Genomic DNA, 9,804 nt, shown 5'->3' with positions numbered 1-9,804 from the left:
GTAGAGCAATGAGAACAATGAGAAGACGATCAGTGACACCATCAAGTTTACCTTTAAAAAGCACAGGGATGGGGCGCCTGGGTGGCTCAGTTGGTTAAGCGACTGCCTTCGGCTCAGGTCATGATCCCGGAGTCCCGGGATCGAGTCCCACATCGGGCTCCCTGCTCGGCGGGGAGTCTGCTTCTCCCTCTAACCCTACCCCCTCTTGCGCTCTCTCTCTCACTCTCTCTCTCTCTCAAATAAATAAATAAAATCTTTAAAAAAAAAAAAAAAAAAAAAAAAAAAAAAAAAAAGCACAGGGAGAGGGGCACCTGGGTGGCTCAGTCGGTTGGGCATCTGTCTTCAGCTCAGGTCATGATCCTCGAGTCCCAGGATCGAGTCCCACATCGGGCTCTCTGCCCGGTGGGGAGCCTGCTTCTCCTCTGACCCTGCCCCTTCTCATGCTCTCTCTCTCTCATTCTCTCTCTCTCAAATAAATAAATAAAAATCTTTGAAAAAAAAAAAAAGCACAGGGAGACTGGTTTGGAGCAGAGCAGAATGTGAGAAGACCAGTTACAGAGCTCTTGAAATTGTACAATATAGCCGGGTACAAGGAACATCCATTAATATCTTAAGAGCTGGCACCAGAATTCCTCTTAGGGAGGAAACTATCTCTGTTTAGGAAAATCCCTTAACAGGCCATTTAGGTGTGAAAAGACCCCCAGGCAAGGAGTGAAGAACAAAAGCTCAGCTGAATTCCTCACTGGAATAAAATGAAGTAAATGTGAGCTTGTTTTGCTGAGATTGATGAGAAGGGGGAAAGAAGCTGGAAAGCAGATCAACAGCCTGATTACAGAGCACCTTGCAGGGAGGTGTGATCCCTGAAATACCGGGAGGAGGGGGTTATCGAAATTACACATATGTATAAGGATAGCTAAAATGCTAATATAAAATGATCGTGCTTCTGTGAGGTAGATGACCTCTATTGCCCTGAATCGTCAATAAAGTCAGGCGCACACAGCAAAAGGAATGTTTTAAGGAACCTTGATGTGGGTGGGGTGTGGGGAGTCTTGGGACCAAGGATAGACACTGAGTCCCGTGCCTGCATGGATTAAGTTCACTCCAGCGACAGTCCAAGAAGGAGGTCCAGAGAAGCCAGGTTCAGGGAAAGTAAGAACTCCATGCCTGACACAAATATGACAACTAAAGTGCCCGAAAGGGAACACTGGGCTTTTTACAAGTCAAAGATCTAGGTGTTTGAGGCAAGGTGATCTCAGCAAACCCTCTGTCCATAGTCAGAAGTTCATTCCCACAGCCAGGCAGAGGTTAATGCTCAGGAATCAAGTATATAACTGGGGTGCTTGTTGTGTACATTTCCTCATTTAAAATAATTTTTAAAGAGATATTGATTTTTAAAATAATTACATATACATTAATAAAAGCACAGCAAACCGAGTGTGTCAAAATAAGCTGCTTTGGTCTTCAACTTATACCATCAAAAGAAAGCAACAGAGTTGAGTTAACTTATTCAAACCACTTAGAATTATTTAAGAATGTCATTATACATCAGCAAAAGGGAAAATACAGTTGAGGTTCCTATCAGAGAATGTTACTCAGGGAGAAGATAAAATATAGTTTATGAATTGTTATATTTAAAACAGAGTCAGTCTACTTCAGAAGGAAAATCGGGCATTTTCATGATGACCTGGACGAAAGTAGAGATGGCAAACGAGAAGCCTCTCCTCCAGGTAAATGAGGATTATAGCAACACCTTGAACCACTACTCCAAATATGAGTCCTACAAAGACACTGAAGTCTCACTGTACATAACATATCGCTAGCAAAAGGCAAATTGGGCATGAAATGCCAATTATTTTACACCTGAGACACAAAAGCAAGACATATTACAAACAAATGTATTTTGGGAGATTCTTTCAAAACAGTTAATCACTAACTTTGGCTCATAGTCTGTTGTATGAACTTCAGTACCAAACAAGAGGCAGTTGGAGTTACTGTCAACAACAGAAGCACTACATAAGAAAGTCAAAATTTTTAAAGAAAACCTCCTGTACATTTATATTGTAGGAATATGTCTTATAAACAAGGGAGAAAATGTCACAAAAACTCAAGGTATTATTCTTGGAAATATTCACATTCGCATTGTCTTTTTTTTTTTTTTTTGTCTCCAAAATATCTCATGCCCTTTACTGAAACTAACACAGAGAAATTATTCTCCTCTGAATTCCCTTGAATTTGGTCCATAATGGGGATACAACTCCAATATCAATCCAAGTACATTTGAAAGTGAGGGTTTTTTGAGTTAATCCAAATAGGCTTAATACTCTCTTGATTTAGTTCCCCCAGAACCAGACTCTGATGTAAGGAGTTGAGTGCAAGTAGAATATTTGGAACATGATCCCAGAAAACTCTAGTAAGGGTAAGGAGAAGTGAGACCAAAAAAAAGAGACAGGGGGCGCCTGGGTGGCTCAGTCGGTTGAAGTCTGGCTCTTGATTTCTGCTCGGGTCATGATTTCCACAGTGTGGAGCCTGCTCAAGATTCTCTCCCTCCCTCTCCTGCTGCTCCTCCCCCCCTCAAAAAAAGGAAAAAGAGAGATAGAAGTCAGTAAAATGTGCACTTCAAGGAGATATGCTCTTGGACATATGCAGTGGACAACTGAGAATGCTCCTGGGGATCTGTGGAAAACTAGTCTGGAATACACCTCAGACTTATCCCAACTGAGGGGCCTCAGGGGTCGGATACTGTCTGCTAACTCCTTGTGTACCTGTTGAGAGCTGCTTCTAGGGACATGAAGTCTCCAGTTTGCCCTGTGGCTGGGCCACCCATCCTCCAGGGACCAAAAGAAGGGCCCTCCAGAGAGAGCTCAAAGTGCTTACATAAGCAGCTTTGGGAGCTTGTAGAGGGAAATACTGTGAGGATGTGTGTAGGGCACCCACAGCACCTCTAATGGCGCTCGGCATTGCTCACAAATTAACAAATCAGAGAACCATGGATGTCAGGGATTGGTCCTTTCTACAGGTGCTTCTGATACCTTGTGCCTGTTACCGGTCTCTGCACTTCTGCAGTAAACACTGAAGTTCTTTCAGGGAGGGAGAAAAGGAAAAACCCTAAATGTGTTGTTGGTGTTCCCAGCAAATTCATGCAGTCGTGCGTTAGGAAATGAGAAAAGAGGGTGGACAGATAGTGACCTGTGACACAAAGGGCAGTCCTTGGCCCCAGGGACTCAGGCCATGGCTCAGCGTCTCATGGGAAGAAAATGAAGAGCACCGGGAGACAATAAATAGAAGAATACCTATTTGCTGCTTATATGAGAAACTGGGCCACCATGAGAACGGGAGCCTTCTTGGCTTTTCTGGCAAGAGCACAGTGTGATCCCGAGGCCGTGAGGACCACTGAAAACCTAGCCCAACTTGGACAAGTCTGAGATCTGAGAGCTGGGACACAGCCCCCTCGGTACAAGCATCTGTGATTTTTTTGCTAGAGGGGAAGTATCAGCCTCCGTGGCCTTTATCGGGGTATCTCTCCCAAACAGCTCCATTGGTGACATAGCTCTAAGGGACGTAGAGTTTAACCTGTGCAAGAAATGTTCATGGACTCCTGGGATACTATCAACAGCTCTTGGAAATAAATAGAAAAGTCTCAGAGAGGTAATGAGGTTACACTGGAGCTGGGTAGAGAAATGGGCAGGGTGTCAGTGATGGAGTGAGGAATGGATAAGGCTCAGGTATTGGCTGAGGAATGTACTAGGACTTCCGGATGGACCAGGGTTAGAAGGAAGTTCATGGATGAGAGAATCAGGACACAAGTGGTGGACCCAGTGGGGCTCTGGAATGGATATGGAGCAAGGATTTATTTCTTCAACAAATGTTGATTGAGCTTTTAGTACTTGTCAGGCACTATTCCATGTACTGGAGATACATTGCACAAGATAGAAATTTCCTATTTTTATGTGGAGTTTAAAGTTTAACACAGTGGTGGTGTTATGTGTGCATGATACTTGACAGTTTTTCCTACCTTTTTAAAGACATCTTTTTATTATCAAATAATAATTGTCTTTTAAATTTCTTCTCTTTGGATCAGGAAGTATGCATATGGCATATAGAAGTGCCCCAGGATGAAAACAGCTATGTCAGAATTTAATATGCACAATGTCTTGAATAGTGTAAGCTTTTTTCGGTAATTCTGTTCCTCTTGCAAGTGATTGGCTAAGGCAATGGCGTGTGATACGACACTGGCCAATGAGACTCTAAGGGATATCGGCTAAGGAGCTTTTAAAAGGGATGCCTGAGGGGCTCAGTCGGTTAAGCACTTGCCTTCAGCTGAGGTCATGATCCCGGGGTCCTGGGATCGAGTCCCGCATCGGGCTCCTTGCTCAGCAGGGAGTCTGCTTCTCCCCCTGCCTGCTACTCCCTCTGCTTGTGCTCTCTCTCTCTCTCTGACCAATAAATAAAATATTTAAAAAAAAAAAGGAGCTTCTGAAAAAAAAAAAGTTTTCCTCATTAACCAAGAAGACACTTAAGGAGAAATTGCCTCTTATCTGTCTCTCTTCATGGTTATGTAAGGATGTAGCATCTAAGACCACAGAGCCCATCTTATTTCCTTGAAGAAACAAACCTGGGGGGTGGGGGAATGCCAGCCCATTGAAGGTAGGGGAATGGACAGATAGAAAGAACCTGGGTCATTAGTATCATCTCTGGACCACTGATTTAATAAATCCTGGAAATGTCTGTTTCCAATGCTCCTGTTTTTGAGCCCACAAATTCTTCTCATTATTGAATACACTTTTAATAGCATATTCTGTTAGTTGCAGCCAAAAGCATGTTATCTGATGGACTCAGTAAGTTTACCAAAGCATCAATCATGAATACCATTTAAACATTGGTACCAAATGTTCAAAACTGCCTGGGTTGCATCGCTGACAACAAAAGTGTTGTTTCTTGACCTAAAGTCAATACACTTATTCCAAAGCATCCCATAGACTGACTTTACTTGCTTTGTTCTCATTGCTCTTGAAATAAAGCCCTTAATTTTTGCTCTATACAGCTAAAAAGTATATATTGGATATGCTAAATATACTAATTGATATACTTTTAGTAATGCAGAAGAATAAAAGTAACTCAAGCCCAAATATTATAGTTAAGAGTTATCAGAATTCTTTAGGAATTCCTGAGGAATTTGCCCTTGGTGATAATTTGTTTAGCATCCAAGACACTTTATCCTTCATCATACACTTTCAAGGTACAGAGAATACCCTCTCCATGGATCTGCCATGCCTCTCCTTCAGCACCCCTCCCTCTGAATGGCTAGCCACTTACTCCATGAAAAAAATTATCTGCCACAGTCACTTAATGTAGGAAGCAACATGAGACAGTAAGAAAACTTCCAATTATATTCTGACCTAACCTCTCTTACGATGTCTTTATATTCCCATAAATCAAAGCAGGTAAACCCTTAACACTGCCTTTGAAAAATTATATATATATATATAAAGTTATATATATATATATAAAGTTATATATATATATATATATATATAAAGTTATATATATATATATATATATATATATAAAAGAAAAAAGAGAGAAATAACCAGTTTTTCTCACAGTCAGATTTTACTGTTACATTGTGAAGACCTTTCAAGATTTTTCCAATATAAGCTATGTCAGGAGAAATCTCAAAATATATCATACGATCTGAATTGTGGATGACAAATGGCCTGGGTTTCCCATCATTCCAATGTTGTCAATTTGGCCTTCCTCCTCATTGACTCAGGACAGACAGTGGGACTCCAGACTCAGGCCTGCATTAAGTATCACATCCAGTAAATGAATTTATTTCTTTTACCAATATCATTGCATCAGGGAGACTTGGGGGGAACACTGGCTTGGGAGAACGTTCCTGGTAGCTGCAGATAGTTCTATTTCCTTCCTGTAGTCCCAATAAAGATGGGGGGGGGTGGTGAGGGGAAAAAAAGAAAAGAAAATCAGAACGATGAAGATAGGAAGGGTACAACTCGATCTCAGTTTTGTCATTCCCGTCCACGTTTCACACAAATTCACCACATGATGAAATCCAAAGCTTGCTCAGAAGAGTGGGACAGTGTGGAGCCACAGAGTCCTCCCCCTCCACCCGCACGCCTTTCTCAGAACCGCAAAGTTCACAGGTGATACGAAGGGAGGTGTCTCTGATACTAGCTGCCAACCCCCCGATGCAATTTATTCCCTTCCTGAAAGCTTCCATCCTCAGATGTGGCAATCACACCTCCTCACCTTCCTCCTCCAAGAGCTTTGTTAACTTTCCTGATTTGTTTTCCCCTGCTTCAATAATCCAAAACCTGCTACTGCCTAGTACCTCGCGGAAGAACAGATGCAGTTGGGTGCACCTGGGGACAGCTGCGGTCTGGACTCCGGGCCCCCATCAATTATCACCCCCCTTACACTCACCCTCCCCTCCGTCACGTTGCCACCTGTGCTTCATGTGCTCCTGAGATTCCCTGGGAAAAAAATGCAGTGAGTGGCATTCGGGAGTCTCTCCGATTCCCACATAGTGTGTAGCCTTCCCTTCTTCTAGCCCTCTTTTTCAACGTGCTAATTGTAAATGCAGCTACAAAGAAATGCCTCCAGAAAGCACAGGCTTCAAGCTCAACCCAGACAAAGGTGTAGCGACTGCCAGAACTCAAATACTATCGGCTTTCAGTCTGAGGCTCGGGCTTTGAAATTACTGCAGGCTCCCAATTCCCCTTGTCTTCCAGGACAGAACCGGGCCCAAGCAGGCGGCACCCACTGTGAGTCTGAGGGCCACCCAGCAGTGTGAGGGTTTTCACTGTATTACAATTATTAAAACACCTGTGCTAAATAACCTGATCCAGTCTGAAGTGTTCCTGAATCTCCCAAATCACTCATTTCTTAACTAGGCTGGCTTATTGATTGCATTTAGGTTGGCACTAGAAAATCAAGGTCAAGCCAGGTTCAAAATCTCTTGAAGTCCTCTCTCACCTGCATTCCGAGGCATGCTACATCTGCGTTGAAACTTCTCATTCCCTTATTCACCTGCAATCCTGGTGAAAACCAACCCAGATTTCAATGGCACTAAAAAAGGCAATCACGGACAGCCTGAAGAAAGCAGCTCAGGGATGAAAAGGTGCCGTTTCTTTGGATTAAGCGTGGAGTGGAAGGAGTTTTTCCTACTAACATGAGATGATTTGGGGAAAGAGAATTCTGGGGTGAACCCTGCAGAAACTACAGAGATGCAGTTTCAAGGGAATGAATTCCCTCCTGCTTCTCAAGATGTACTGAGTGTCCGTGTCATATGCCTAGGCTATTTTAAAGCAGCTGGTCACTTACATCGAAAATCACACAGATGGATGAAAAGTTCTCACAGGATTAAGAAATGTCTTTAAAATAATCACGGCCACATGGGCTCTGTGGCCGTCAGCAAGGCTAGGACTTTGGCCTCTTTGCCCATGAGCCCACGGACTCTTACTGTTCGAGGAGACTTCTGGCGCTAGCAGTGTTTCTGCTTCCTTCAAATGCAATTTCTTCTTTGGCCAGGGTTTCTTCCCTAAACGGTAGGGCTCAGTTCAGGTATTGGCAGGTGTTTCAGGAAATGATGGAAAGAAGCCCTACACAGCTTCAAAGAAAATTCCATTCTTATCTAATCTCAGAAACAGAGTATGGCAAGACCCTGGGTTCCCCCCATTCCAGGGCTCTGCAAGAACGCTGGTCTGGTTCTGAGGCCAGCCTCTAGCTGTGCCCACAATTGAACTTCTCAGGCACCTCTCGGCTTCTGGTCAAACTACACCAAGCCAGACTGAGTCCACAAAAGCAGCCCTTGACTCATCTCCATACCAACGTAACCTAGAAGATACAAGTGGATGTCATTAATGCTTTGACAATCTCTCTCATGACCTCTAACATTTCATCAGCGTTTACTATGTTCGGGGAACTATGCTAAGGTATTTTATATGATATACCCTATTTATTCCTCACAGCAAGCTGGTATGGAAGGCACTATTGGTGTCCCCATTCTATAAATGAAGAAGCGGAAATATAGGGTGTGTGAGTAAGGCCACAGAGCTGGTAAATATTGGAACCAGAAATGGACCAAACATCCTAATTCCAAAGCCTATACTCTTAACTGCTACACAATGTATCCAAAAGCAAAATAGTCACTACGCACACGCACGCACACACACAAAACCTGTTTAACCTCATAAATAATATTAGAAATGTAGAAGTAACAGTGAGACACCCTTTTCTTTTTCAAACTGGAAAATATTTACAATGATAATATCTGGTTGGGGTGGGGGAGGTAGGGAAAGTGCTGTCATTGCTGCTGGGGACACAATTAGGTACCAACTACCCGGAAGGTAATTTGGCAATGATGTCCAATGCCTGGGGATTTCACCTACTATTCCAATTGGTAAATTTATTCCCAAGTCTTTATCCCAAGGAAATAATTTAGACAAGTGTGAAAAGATGAATGCTCAGTGATTTCTCATAACATTGTTGGCAATAAAATGGGAAATAGCCATGGTGTCCCATCACAGGGAGTTGGCTGCTCAAGTTGTGGTATATCCATATATTGGAACACTGGCAGTTATCCAAAATTGTGATTTCAATGCGTATTAAAGGATACGGAAATATGGTTAAGGTATATTATTGAACAAAAAGATAAAAAGTCATAGACATCATATAATCTCATTTTGCCAAAAATTAACACACCCGCTCAGACCTTTGATGAAAAAGCATTTCTTATTCCCATTATTTTAACTCTGATTATCTTTGGTGAGTGGAATTGTGTGCAAGTGTCTTTCACTTATTTTTCATTGTCTCTGGATCAATAATGTATTATTTGTATAATCAAAATATTTTGAAAAGCTATTGATAATTGTGATAACAGGATTAAATTGATTTTATAGATCAGCAAATCTCAACCACATTGTATAGGCAGATGTGAAATCACTTATGAAAGGTCAGCATTTTCTTATTACAAGCCATACTGAACTAAAATTAGCAAAAACTTTGTGAATTCAAATTATCCCTTTAATCATGCCTCTTTTACCCCCTTGGGTTCCAACATGCTGTTTTGAGTAGAGGTGGGTAGGAGGGGGCAGGATTGCCACTAACCTGGAGAATTGCATGCCATCCACAACTCATGTTATCCATATCCAGTGGACAGCCATCTCCAACCTACAAATTGATAGGGTTGGGGGATGATGCATAGTGACAATGTGTGGCCTTGGTAAGGGTGGGATCAAAGTCTAGCTAATGTCTGTGTGTGAATGACTGTTCATCATGTGGCCTCTGCAGGGAAAAAAAAAAAAAAAAAGGTTGAGAACAAAAGCCACAGACTAATCAGAGTATTCCCAAACTCAAATATTCAAAGTCCTTACATGCCTTCATGCCAAACTACTTCAATCCTTAACATTTCAAGCTATACTCACAAGTTAGAAGGTTCTGAATGTAACTCTTTCCTCCCATTTGCCTCTTTCTTCATCCACTCTTATGAGGCTCTCCCGAGATGAGACCACGATGCTCCCAGGGCCGAGGATGTGGGTCCAAGCTTTTGGTATATCAACCAGTGTGGGCTCTGTTCCATGGACACGTGTCGAACTCCTGCCATTCTTCTCAAAACATATGCACAGTTTGGCCAAAGGAGCCCAAAAGAAATTACATAGCTGAATCTTTTGCCAGTGTGGCAAAAATCAAAGCACATGGTCTATGAAAGATAGGTCGTTGACAGTCTTCTGGACTGCAGAAACAAGCGTATGTAGTGTTAAATCATCCCGCAACCGGCACACTTGC

The 9,804-nt window shown here is 42.5% G+C and overlaps 1 long non-coding RNA gene across 4 annotated transcripts in view; it reads right to left on the bottom strand.

The window, feature by feature from the left end:
* Positions 1-5,618: 5,618 nt before the first annotated feature.
* The window catches only part of LOC118534488 (uncharacterized), a 124,656-nt gene continuing 120,470 nt past the window's right edge, over positions 5,619-9,804 (bottom strand). For 2 of the 4 annotated variants that reach the window (XR_013447798.1, XR_004916696.2), the window contains 3 exons: positions 9,444-9,751; positions 9,127-9,303; positions 5,619-7,854 (listed from right to left, as the gene is read on the bottom strand). This is a non-coding gene — a long non-coding RNA (uncharacterized LOC118534488). The remainder of the gene's footprint in view (positions 7,855-9,126; positions 9,304-9,443; positions 9,752-9,804) is intronic. The other 2 variants (XR_013447786.1, XR_013447787.1) reach the window with 2 other exon arrangements.

Source organism: Halichoerus grypus, chromosome 1 (assembly GCF_964656455.1).
Source record: "Halichoerus grypus chromosome 1, mHalGry1.hap1.1, whole genome shotgun sequence".
Lineage (NCBI taxonomy): Eukaryota > Metazoa > Chordata > Mammalia > Carnivora > Phocidae > Halichoerus > Halichoerus grypus.
This window is presented reverse-complemented; position numbering and strand designations above follow the sequence as displayed.